The 13,489-nt window shown below is 40.5% G+C and overlaps 1 protein-coding gene across 10 annotated transcripts in view; it reads right to left on the reverse strand.

Moving 5' to 3' along the window:
- Positions 1 to 13,489, reverse strand: part of Abi1 (abl interactor 1) — an 89,182-nt gene that overhangs the window by 57,499 nt on the left and 18,194 nt on the right. The gene's annotated exons all lie outside the window — the stretch shown is intronic.

Below are 13,489 nucleotides of genomic sequence, written 5' to 3' on the forward strand. Positions count from 1 at the left end.
CTCTCTCTCTCTCTCTCTCTCTCTCTCTCTCTCTCTCTCTCTCTCTCTCTCTCTCTCTCATTTCTTTACAGACTTTGAAAAAACAATAATAAACTTTAAATGGAAAAAAAAAAACCCAGGATAGAAAACAAAAACTCCTGTAAAATAAAAGAACTGCTGGAGGTCTCACCACCCTGCTCTCAAGCCTACTTCAAAGCTGTAATAACAAAGCCAGCATAGTACTGCATGAAAACAGACAAGTGGATCAAGAGAACCAAACAGAAGACCAAGACATAAATCCACACACCTAGGAACACCTGATTTTTGACAAAAAAAAAAAGACAAAAATACACAACAGAGGAACAAAAAAAGCAACTTTAACAAATGGTGCTGGCATAACTGAATGTCCACATGTAGAAAAATGCAAGCAGATCCATATCTATCATCTGCACAAAACTCAAGTCCAAGTAGATCAAAGACCTCAACTGAAATCCAGTTACACTGAACCTAATAGAAGAGAAAGTAGGAAGTAGCCTTGAACACATTAACAAAGGAGACAACTTCCTAACCAGTAGCACAAACACCAAGATTTCTAAATGGGAATTCCTGAAACTGAAAAGCTTCTGTAAGGCAAGGAACATAGTCAATAAGACAAAACAGCAACCTACATAGTGGGAAAAGATCGTTAGCAACCCCACATCCGATAGAGGGCTGATCTCCAAAATATATAAAGAACTCAAAACACTAGACATCCAAAAACCAAATAATCCAATTTAATAACGAGGTACAGACCTAAACAGAGAATTCTCAACAGAAGAATTTCAAATGGCAGAGAAACACTTAAAGAGAAACATTTATCATCCTTGGCCATCATGGAAATGCAAATCAAAACAATTCTAATTTGAATGACTAAGATCAAAAACACTAAGAATGTAGAGCACGTGGAACACTCCTCCATTGCTGGTGGGAATGAAAACCTGTACAGCCATTTTGGAAATGGTGGTTTCTCAGATAATTAGAAACCTATCAACCTAAGACCCAGCTAAACTATTCTTGGGCATATATCAAAAGGGCACTTTTATATCACCCATAACACATGGACACTTGTTCAGCTATGTACACAGCAGCTTTAGTTGTCATAGCCAAAACCTGGAAAAATCTAGATGCTTCTCAATCGAAGAATGGACAAAGAAAATGTGATATATTTACACAATGAAGTATTGCTCAGCTGTTAAAAAAAATGACATCTTGAAATTTGAAGGCAAATGGGTAGAACTAGAAAAAAAAAATCCTGTGTGAGGTAACCCTGACCCAGAAAGACAAACATGGCATGTACTCACTCATAAGTGGAGATCAGCTGTGAAGTAAAGGATAATCATGCTACAATCCACAGCCCCAGAGAGGCTAGGTAACAAATAGGGTCACAGTGATCTCCCTGGAAAGGGGAAATAGAGATCTCCTGGGTGGACTGGGGACAGATGGAGATGGAAACTTGAGGGATGGAGGGTGGGTGGAGAGGGAGAGTACTGAAAAGGACAATTGGAAAGGGCGTGGTTTTCAGGGTTAGGTAGAAACCTGGTGCAAGGGAAAAGCCCACGAATTTAAAAGGTGACCTTAGCTAAGATTCCTAGCAATAGCGAATACATAGGCTGAACTGGCCATCTCCTGTGATCAGATTGGTGGCTAACCCAACTGTCATCAGAGAGTCTTCATCCAGTGACTGACGGAAACAGAGGCAGAGATCCACAGCCAAACATTAGCCAAGGGAATCTTGCTGGAGAGAGGCAGGAAGGAATGCAGGAGCCAAAGGGGGTCGAGGACATCAAAAAAAGAATAAAAAAAAAAAACGAAAATCAACTACCCTGGCTCAGAGGAACTCACAGAGTCTGAACCAACAACCAGGGAGCCCATATGGCTCTACATACGTGTGACAGCTGTTTATCTTGTGGCACTCCTAACAGTGTGAACAGTGAGTGTCCCTTTGGCTGGCTCTTAAGAATCTATTCCTCATACTGGATTGCCTTGTGCAGTCTACATTCAAGGGGAGGTACTTAGTCCTACTGCAACTTGATATGCCATGTTTTGTTGATATCCATGAGAAGCCTGACTAGAAAAAGAGGAGTGGATGGGGGGACTGCAATAGGGATGTAAAATCAAAGAAGGAAAGAAAGGAAGGAAGGAAGGAGGGAGGGAGGGAGGGAGGAAGACAGCCCAAATCAGTCTGGCAAGATGACTCAATGGGTGAAAGCACTTGCTGCGCAAGCTTGAGTTCAATTCCCTGAACCCCTTTAAACATAAAGGAGAAGAACTGCTCCGGAGCTGTCCTCTGACCTCCCTCACCTGCAGCACTGGCACCCTCACACTTGCGCAAAGTATATACACAGTAATGATAATAAATTGGATGTTTTTTTAAAAAAAGCTTGGAACTAATCTGATGAGTTTGGGGATTACAGAAAAATTTACAGGTAACTGGCTTTAAAATACTGGTCATATGATGGAGGAGGGTCATCTTTCTATCTGTTGTTTCATTGGTTAAGTAATAAAGAAACTGCTTGGCCTCTGATAGGGTAGAATTTAGATAGACAGAACAGAATGCTGGGAGAAAGAAGCTGAGTCACCATGATTCTCCCACTCCAGACAGACACAGGTTAAGATCTTCTCTGGTAAGCCACCTCGTGGGCTACACACATTATTAGAAATGGGCTAGTCCAGGTGCGAGAGTTAGCCAAGAAAAGGCTAGATATAATGGGCCAAGCGGTGTTTAAAGGAATACAGTTTCCGTGTAATTATTTTGGGCATAAGCTAGCCATGTGGGCGGCCAGGTGGCAGGGACACAGCCCCGCCGCTTCCCATTACAACAGTCATAGGCCAGGCAATGGTGGCGCATGCCTTTAATCCCAGCACATGGGAAGCAGAGGCAGGTGGATCTCTGTGAGTTCGAGGCGAACCTGGTCTACAGAGTGTGTTCCAGGACAGCTAGTTACACAGAGAAACCCTGTCTCGGAAAAAAACAAAACACACACACACACACACACACACAAAAGCCTTATAATTCTGCAATGTTTCCAAATTCATTTGTCAACTTTATCCACCTTTTATAGATTATTTAGGATGTTTAAACAACTTTGCTATCTGTGTAAAACAAGTTTACTTTTTTTCTTTGAAATTGTCTTCTGTCTTGTTTCTTTTTCTTGCTCTTTCAGTGGCTTGGAATACAAATACAATCTTGAATAGAATCAGTCATCCACACTATTGAAAACAAAGTCTTTTTGCATTAAAACACAGAATCTAGGCTAGGAACTTTCTTCCATGGTACAGCATTTGTCTAGAATGTTCAAGGACATTTGTTCTAGAATTAAAATTCAGATCTGGGGGAGACAAGGGAATTTCTACAATTAAAGAGGAAAAATAAACATCTGTTTACAAAGTCAGGTAGACAAACTTGAATGAGATAATTATTTTCAATCATCCAATATATTCTAGAATTTCATCTGCCTGTTTCTTTAGCTTTCAGTTTACAGACCACACACATTTTTCCAACACAGGAGTGGAAGGAAATGCCAGGTTTGGGCTAACATATATTTCTCCTTTCCTCCCATGAAAAAGCTTGTATTTTATTTTCCGGTTTTCTTTATTATAGAATCATAAAACTATTTAGAGTCAATTAAATGCTAATAGAAATTATTCTACCTATAAACCTACACATAAGAACCCTTTCATTCTGATACAGTAAAGTGCAATGCACTCTTACCCAAACAGTAATGTCATACTTAAGCCTCCATTTTAAATTCTAATGTAAGGGAAAAGTACAACACTGGTTGTCCAGTTCCAAATGCTGAGCCCTAAAGCCATACATATGAGTAACATTATATGAACTCAACCAGTTATTTTTAAGAATATATACATATATATACACATATACATATATGCATGTAATAACAATTGATTTTTAAAAAGGCCATGAATCTGAAGTAGAGAAGAGAGAGACATATACATAGAAGGAAGGTTTGGAAGGAACAAAGGAAAAGTAGAAATATAATTAAAATATAATCTAAGAAAATTTTTAAATATTACAAGTGCTAGCAATGCTATAGAGAAAATGGAAATTTTTTATGTAGATCACTGGCAACAATAAAAATGAAGTAGCTTTAAAAAAATTGAGGAAATTAAATTTTGGGGAGTGATTTTTATGTGCATGAATGTTTTGTCTGAGAGAGAGAGAGAGAGAGAGAGAGAGAGAGAGAGAGAGAGTGTGTGTGTGTGTGTGTGTGTGTGTGTGTGTGTGTGTGTGTATACAGTACATGTATGTCTGGTGCCCAGACAGTGTGAGCTACCACCATGTGTGCATGTTGCACATCGAATTCAGTTCTTCTGCAGAGCAGCAAGTACTCTTAACCGCTAAGTCATGTCTTCAGCCCATCAAAGAAACTAAATTTTAAACTTCATTTTCTTGGGGGCTGGGGATTAGCTCAGTTAGCAGAGTGCTTGCCTAGCATACACAAAGTCCTGGTTGCTATATCCCTCCCCCATGCCCCCCAAAATAAAGAAAGCTAGGAGTAATGATGCATACCTATGAAGCTAGTATTCAAAACAAGAGTAACTTAGAAGTGTCAAATTTAAAGTTATTTTTGGTTACATAGTGAGTTCAAAACCAACCTGGGTTGTATGACACCTTACTCCCCACAATTTCTTTTTCATTTTCCCTGATTTGCAAAATTTGAAGCATTAAAAAGATGTGTGTGGTTGGATGGTGGTGGCTCATGCCTTTAATCCCAGCACTTGGGAGGCAGGAGCAGGCAGATCTCTGAGTTCAAAGCCAGCTTGGTCTACAGAGATCCAGGGTAGACAGGGCTAAACAGAGAGGCCCTGTTCTAAAAAATCAAAATAAAAAAGAAAAAAAGAAAGAAAAAGAAAGCCATGCCTGGGTGTAACAGCCTTACTGAAGAATGCCTTTCAAGTCACCACTAGTTTCCACTCAAATTTCCACTGAAAATTACTGCTGCTAGTTATTTTGTTTGTAGCTCCCTCATAATCACCAACCAATCCACCTAAGCATGTCAAAGGAGCAAACCAACAGGTCACAGACTATAGACAACTAAGAATGTGTCCACAGAATTAAGATCAGCATTAACTACACTAACTAGTTAATTAGGCTCCCTGTTAACTAATGGCTCTGGGAGTTGACTTATGATATGAAGTCCATTTGTCATCCCTGTCCTTTAAGTGTCCTTAAAGGGAATCAATTTTTTTTTTTTTTTTTTTTGGTTCCTGTCCTGGAACTAGCTCTTTAGACCAGGCTGGCCTCGAACTCACAGAGATCCACCTGCCTCTGCCTCCCAAGTAGCCACCACGCCACCACTGCCTAGCAAACATACACAGCTTTAAAAGGAAAAGTTAGTTGTTTAAAATAGCTGCAGTTAAAATACGCACTTTAAATAAACCACGCCGGAAATTCCAGACATAACTGAACTCTGTGACCATCTCAACCATTACCCATTTCCTTCTTCCTCCTTCCTTATCCACCTGCAGAAATCCAACTTACTAAATTAGAATCTGCTAGCTGGGGTAGAAACCTTCAATCGCATCTGCTTCCTTAAATCCTTTCTGTCCCATCACAGTTTCTTCAAATGGAAGGGGGCGGGGGTTCTTTTCATTGCATTAAATAAAAAACTCCTGGCTATAAGCAACCTCAATCTCTTCCACATCCTTCTATCACCCCTTCTCCCTCCTTTCCACTGAAAACCAACCCCCATCCACACCCTTACTTCACTGCCTTTCCTCTTCCCCACTTTCTTCACCTCAGGTGAAATCGTTCTCCCATTTTATTATGTCAATATCTGACTCCCAAAAGAAAAAAAGTCATCCTTGTCATGACTGCCACTCAAAAGTTAACACAAACAGGAGTGACAGCAAACAACCATCATCCAAGCATTTGGGAGGCAGGAAGATCACCAAATTTGAGGACAGACTGAGCACCACTGGAAACATGGGGACAGGAATAGGATTTGTGGCATAGTCTGTCTTTAACTGAAAAGCTTACACACAACAATCAGCTCCAACTACACTTACACATATCTTCATAGTTAACTGTATTCTCAAAAACACTTTTAAACCTTTACAGTCAATTTATCTTTCTGGCATTTCTAGTAGACAGATTGTTAATACAGCTCTGAAATTTTAAGTTGTATCATAATTACAACCCAAATAATCCCTTTATTATCAATATCACAAAGCATTTAAACTTTAAAAGGCTTGGGACACAATCGAGGGAAACCCTATTTCAGAAAGAGCAAGTACATTTTAAAATTACAATTAGGTTCAAGGCCTGGGATACATAGCAAATTCCAAGCCAGCCTGAGTTACACAGTGAGACCTCCAACATCAAAAACTAAACCAAACAAAATTCACTGATAGACAAGATAGGCCCTAACCAAGAGGACTAAATAAGCAAGGCCATAGAGCCCACCATCCAGAGTGCATTCACTAACCACCCCCTGGTGGTGGTGCAGGCTGCACTGGTCACCACGCCCCTCCCTGACCAGGGAAGCAATGCCCTTTCATGCAACCTAGATTATGCACATCCACTCCCCTTCTTCAGTCACATAGCACAGGTAACACGCAAGCCTCAATTCCCCTAAGAAGTCTTACGTGCACCACTGCTCACCATGGAGAGCCAGGGAGGACAGATCCAGGCCCCTGCTGACAATTGTACTGACAAAATCTTTTACCTGGAAGGACAATTCATCTCCATGGCCTTCTCAAACTCCTCTAAATACCTGACATGTTACATATTTATGTACTGTTCATATAAAAGAGTTTATATTTAGCCCATGATATTGGCTTTCCTTCCACTTCTTCCTTTGCTATCAACGAATTCACTTCCCAAACAATTTTAGTTCTTCTTAAAAAGAATGATTGCAAAACACTCCACATACTGGACAATACAATCAGACAACATATATCACAACTGCTTAAAATCTGTGTTCTTCGTGTCAAGGAATTTGCCCAGAAGAAAAGCAAGGGCAAGTGCAAACAATATTCATATCACTTCAATTTGTAACAGCAAAGAAAAAGTAGAACCAATGTAAAGAACCAATGACAGGTGACAAAAATCTCATTTTGACTATCATGTAATCAAAAATTATATAGATATTTACCAACAAGGAAAGTGTATTAAAGTCAGGATTTAAAGCAGGAAGCAGTCCAATGCGAAAGTATTCACTACATAATTTCACTTTACATTAATAGTAATAGTTGAGGAAGCAATGAAGATGCAGAAGGGAAGATGCAAAATCAGAGAGTAAATAAATCAATCAACTTGTGAAGCTAAAGCATCCAGCTACAGAAACCGGACTACAAAGGAAAAGCTACTACGGAAGCTGTGCCACTCTAGATTTGCCAACTACACCTGAAGATCTGTCAGATGGATGGGGTCACTGTCACAGTCAGGAAAAGGAACTGGACACAGAGCAAGAAAGTAAAGTCAAGCTGGAGCCCACTAGTCTCTCCACGCATCTTACCACATCTAACCAGAAACACCTTCAGATGGTAGACAACGTTGCTTACACAAACCCCTCTTTTGGCTAATTCTAACCCAGTGTGTTTGGCAGCCATACAAGGGAGATTATGGAGCACACAATCTGAGTAAGTAAACAAAAAAGTAAAAACCACCACAGTATAATCGGTTAATATATGTACACATCTTTTAGACATACAAAACTCACAAGCAAAGACAACAGCAAAACCATGCTGCAGTCTATCATGACCAAAACCAATTACTAGTTACTTTCCTCTTTGCTGTAGCAAGTACCTGACAAAAAGGGTGGGGTGGGGGGCAATTTAAGTAATGTTTGTTTTGGTTCAGTTAAAAGAGTCCAGTTCATCATGATAGCAAAGGCATGGAGGCAGGAGCATGACACAACTGGCCAAGCTGTGCAGAGTCAGGAGGCAGGAGGAGAAAACTGGGTGCTCAGAATCACATTGGAACGGTGCTCACACCGGAAACAGCAGCATCATGTGAGAAACCTTGGAAAGCTTTAAGCATCCCTCCCTAAAGGGCCTGTTTAATTATGACGTAGAACTGGGGCTGTACATTTTCATATAAAACTTTTTATTAAATAAACTTTGTGAAGATGGATGGAAGGAATTATGAAGATCTCCAACTCTGTCTCATAAAACAGACTGAGAAATAAGGGCATCAAGACAAGAACAAACTAATACAGTTTCTATCTACAAAGGTAACAACACTGTGGGGTATTCAACAGTGTAAATGAGGGAACTCCTAACACTAAGGGGAAGAGAAGAAGAAACAATAATTCAATCAGTCAGAAAAATCGACATAACTACACGAATTAACAAACCTCTCTCAAAAATAACCTTAAATGTAAATGGGCTGAACTCACCAATAAAAAGATACAAATTAGCAGACTGTACTTAAAAACAGATCCAGCTCTTGGTTGTTGCCAAGAAATGCACCTAACTAGCAAAAATACCCACAGAGAGCAGCAAAAAATAGACTTATCAAGCAAATGGAAACCAAAACAAGCTGGCATAGTTATTCTGATAACTGATAAAGTATATTTCAAGCCAAAATTATACAAAAGATTTTAAAAAGTTTTATTATATATGAATAAATGAAACAATTCATCAAGAAGTATACAAAACTGTTAGTCTATATGCACCAAACATTGAGGGCTCACAATTTCATAAAAGAAGTGTTGCGGGAGGTCCTTCCGCTCCTCCAGCCTATAGCCGCTGAGATACCAGCCCATTGGGGCGTGGTCTCTCTCCCTTTAAAAAAGCGGCCACTTCCTTCTCTCGCTCTCTTCACTTCCTGCTCGGCTGGCGGCTAGACTCCCTTCCTGGTCGTACAGAGGGCTGACGGTAATCTGTAAGTTTTTTCCCCTTTAAATAAATACTACCCTATTAATTATAATTCCAAACTGCTGTGGCATTGTTTGTGACTTAAGCCTACAAAGAAGCATTAGTGGGCATAAAAGGTCACAAAAGCCCTGGTTCAGTAACAACTAGTAAGGTTGAGTTTTCCACCAACTCTCATCATTGGGTAAGACATTCAACCTAAAAATCAACAAAAAAAAAAAAAAATCTGAATTAAGTTACACCAAAGGTCAAATGAATCTATGGTACCCACATAATATTCCACCCAACAGAATCAGAACACTCATTCTCAACAGTCCGAAAAAGCATGTAAATTAGACTTGGAAGCTAGCAAGACAACTCAGTGGGTAAAGGCACTGCTGCCTGTTGACTCAAGCTGCATCCCAGGAGCCACACTGTAGAAGGGAGAGCTGACTGCAGGAAGCTGTCCTCTGGTCCATACTCTCCCACCAGGGCACATACATGCCCACACACAGAAATAAGGTGAGAAAAAGATAATTAATTAGCTAAGTTAAATAGGCAACGTTGTAGTTTACAAAGCAAATCAAAAAAATACAAAAATATCAAAATTTTCTTATCAGGTCACAGTGCAATAAAACAGAAAATAGCAAGAAAATACAGAAACTGCATATACATACTGAAACACATCCTGGTCATGAATGACCAATAGACCAATGAAGAAATTAGGAATAAAATGTTAAAATTCCTAGAATCAGGGGCAGGAGAAATGGATCAACAGTCATGAGAGCACATGTGGACTCAAGTTCATCTCCCAGCAACTATTTGGTGGCTTAGAACCACACATAACTGCAGTTCCAGGGAGCCAAGTCCCTGCTCTGGCATCTGTGGGCACCAGGCACACACATGGTGTACATACAGTAGCAGAGTACTAACACACGTAATAGAAAGAAGCCTTTCTTAAAAATCCTAGAGTCAAATAAAAACAAAAGCACAATTTCCTAGAATCTTTCATTACAGCTAAAAGAAAATTTCATACTTAAACTTACATTTAAAAAAAAATGACCAAATTAATTTCATTACAATGATACAAGGATGATTCAATATATAACCACCTAAATACACATTGAAAGAAACCACACGGTCATCTCAGCGGTTACATAAAAGGCCTCTAAAAAGGTTCAACAACCCTTCATGATTAAAAAAAAAAATTAATTTTAAAATGATTTAAAAAAAATATGCCTCAGGCTGGGTGTGATGTCTTTACTCAGTACTTAGGAGGCAGCAGCAGGCAGGTCTCTGTGAATCTGAGGCCAGCCTGGTCTACAAAGCAAATTCCAGGGATGTTACACACAGAAACCCTGTTTTGAAAAACCAAAAAAGAAAAAAATCCTTATAGTAAGTATTATAATACAAACTTATAACAAACATACTAAATGAAAAAAACTAAAATCAGAAACAAGTGTGCACATTTTTCCCTCTGTTTCAATGTAGTATTCAGAGCCTTATTAGCTAGAGCATTAACACAGAGGGAGTCAGGCCACAAATGGGAAGAATGAAATCAAAATACTCCTACAAGCAGTCTGATGGAGACATTTTCTCGACTGAGGTTCCTCTTTCCAGATAACTAACTTTTGTCCAGTCGGCAACAGGAAGTACTGTCATGGACACGCTGACTACCACACTGCTGACAGGCAAGTCAACACACGGCCACTGGTTCAGCAGTGGTGAAGGAATGAAAGAGCTGGAGATGAGGTGGGTGCTGTGGAGATGCCCTGCGGGTGTGACAAGGCTGTGAGACTTGCACTCCTAGAGGCATGCTGACTTGCACAAGACTGGGCCTGCCAAGGTGTGAAGAGAAGGTAATCAGGAGTGGGAGGGGACAATTAGGAATAATGAGGGTAAATATGTTCAAAAATATATACATGTATGAAAATTTCACAATGAAGGGCATTATTATACAAAATTAATATATGCTAATTAAAAACAAAAATAAGAAAAGAAATAGCCAGTAGATACTTTAATTGTAAAATACTTAGCAATCAATGAAATCCAATTTAAACTACTCTGATATTCAATCTCACCCCAATCAAAAAGGCAAAAAGCAAAATCAAAAATCAAGAAAACAAACAACAAATACCAGCAACGACGTGAGGGAAAGGGAACCTTACTCACTGGCGAATCTGCCGACCTGAGCGGGCTCACTAGCACCTACTATGGAAGGACAGAGTGGACTCCCTCAGGCTGTCCTCTAGCCCGGCAGCTGTGCTGTAGTATGCACATGGACACATACACACATACGAGTAACTAATAAATTTTAAAATCATAACTATCACATGACCCAGTTACATCACTTTTGAATAGGCATGAGTCTTGTTAGAGCTAACAAAGATAAGGCTGGACTTAGGTAACACGAATAAGTGAGACAAGTATATACAAAGTTTTGAACAAATTATAATTTGGTCTGGAAAGAGGTGGTGTTACTTGAGACAACTTTGACTCCATCTGAGAAACAAAAGGTAATAAGAAATGCTATCTGGAGGGGAAACAATTACTCGATATTCAAGGGAAAAGGGAGAAATACTAGCTTCCCAACTGGTCAGCAATGGTCCCTATACAAGCATCTAGATGGAACCCTAATGATAGATGGGGCTCTGGAATATAAGGCATCATCTCTATTCTGTCTTAGTGTCCAGGAGACCGAAGTTAAGTCTTTAAATTATTCACAAATGACTACTATCTGCCAGAAGAATAAAGAGGCCCTTTTAGCTTTCCTGTAGGGGCTGAGCCATGAAAAAGTATACCAACATAATGGTGAGATCACAGGAAGACAACCTCTTAAAGGGTACATTTTTTACTCAGTCCCTGATATTCAAAACAGGTTTCAGAAGTTGACTGTTGGGTCAAGCAAGCCACGAAATGATTTGGCCCAGGCATTTTATAACTGAGATCAGAAGCAGGAAAAAAAAGGCAAAGACAAGTATCATAGGAACTTGCTGCTATGGGAACTCTTCCAGGAACAGTGTCCAGGTCAGAGGGCCCTGCTTCCTTTTAGGGGGAAAAAATGGGGTTTTTAATGTTGTTTTTTATGTGAATGGGTGTTTGGAGTTCACATATGTCTGCATACCACATACATACAGTTCCTGAAGAAGCCAGAAGAGGATGTAAGACCCTTAAAACTGGAGTTACAGATAGTTGTTAGCTGTGATGTAGGTGCTGGGAACAGAACCCAAATCCTCTGGAAAAGCAACCAATGCTCTAAAACAGTGAGCATCTCTCCAATCCCAGGTCTGCTTCCTCTGTGAGCAGAAGCGCCATCTCCAACAGTGCCCTCAGAGACTAAGGCCACCCCCAGGACCCACTCCATCTGTAAGGACAATCACCAGAAGACTCAATGCAGACTGTCTAGACTGAAGTCATCTTCTCTACGCCAGTCTACTTGAGGAGACCTGGACAACCTTCATGGTGGGAGAGCACCAGAGCAGTTTCCTTGTCCACACAGAAGCCCAATTCCCAACCTCCCCTGCTTTCCTGACCCTAGAACCCAATAAAAGGCCACACCCTTGAAAGACATTTTACTCAGCTTCTTGCCTGCTCCTGGATCTCCATTTCTATCCTTTTTAATAATCCCTGAGACCCCCAAGTCCCCTCATGGGGAGAGACCTCTTGGCTAAAATGAAGGTTAAACTCCTTCCCTTAGAGCAGTATTATTAATTGTTCTTGATGGCAGCCAAAACTGATGTTGAAGTCCGAACAGATGGTACCAGCAGGTGAGGAAGCTGCCCCAGTGGCCAAGAGCTTGATCCTCAGACAAGAGAATTCTCTCAAGAGAATCCTGATTCTCAGACAAGAGTCAGAGGAACTGAGACTGGGCCTGGCATGGGCTTTTGACACCTCAAAGCCCATCTCCGGTGACACGTGATGCTTCCAACAAGGTCACACCTACTCCCACCTCATAACCCTTCCCAAATAGTCCCCCTACCTGGGAACCAAGCATTCAAGTGTCTGTGGGGACCATGCTCATTCAAAACACCCACTATTGAATGAAACAAGAGGCTAGGGACTAATCCCATAATCAAGAGGTTCAAAAGAGGTTTATTGGTTGAATGCTTACATCTCTATAACACACCAATTGGGAGTCATGAAGGGATCAATTAACCAGAAACTGGTCAAAACTTCATTCTCATTAACAAGGCTGAGGTCCCCAACTCCTAGGCTCTAATGGCTCAGATTCCCTCAGGCATCACCTTCTATTCAGTGTTAAGACCTTAAGAATGCCTCCCCGACTCCATTACAGCATGATAGTCAACTCTCGTTTGCATTTCAGAAACCCACAGGTCAAGTCACTGTTAGGCCACAGGGATTGAAACACACCACATCTGTTTGGGCTATCCCTCTTTCGGGACTTGATAAATCAAACACATTACCAAATATGTGGATGGCCTTCTCTTGGGTGGGCCCTGAAAAGTAATCCTCCTGGCCACTAAATCTCTTAAATTTCTTGGCTGAAAGAAAACAGAAGGTGTCTCAAAACAAGGCCCACTTTACCAATGCAAAGTCACTTACCGGGGTCTAATTCCAATAAAGAGTACCCGGGCCTTGGGATCTGAATGTATTCAGCCTATTTTAAACATCCCTTCCCTTAGACTCTGAA

Source organism: Microtus ochrogaster, chromosome 16, assembly GCF_000317375.1.
Source record: "Microtus ochrogaster isolate Prairie Vole_2 chromosome 16, MicOch1.0, whole genome shotgun sequence".
In the NCBI taxonomy this organism is placed as follows: domain Eukaryota; kingdom Metazoa; phylum Chordata; class Mammalia; order Rodentia; family Cricetidae; genus Microtus; species Microtus ochrogaster.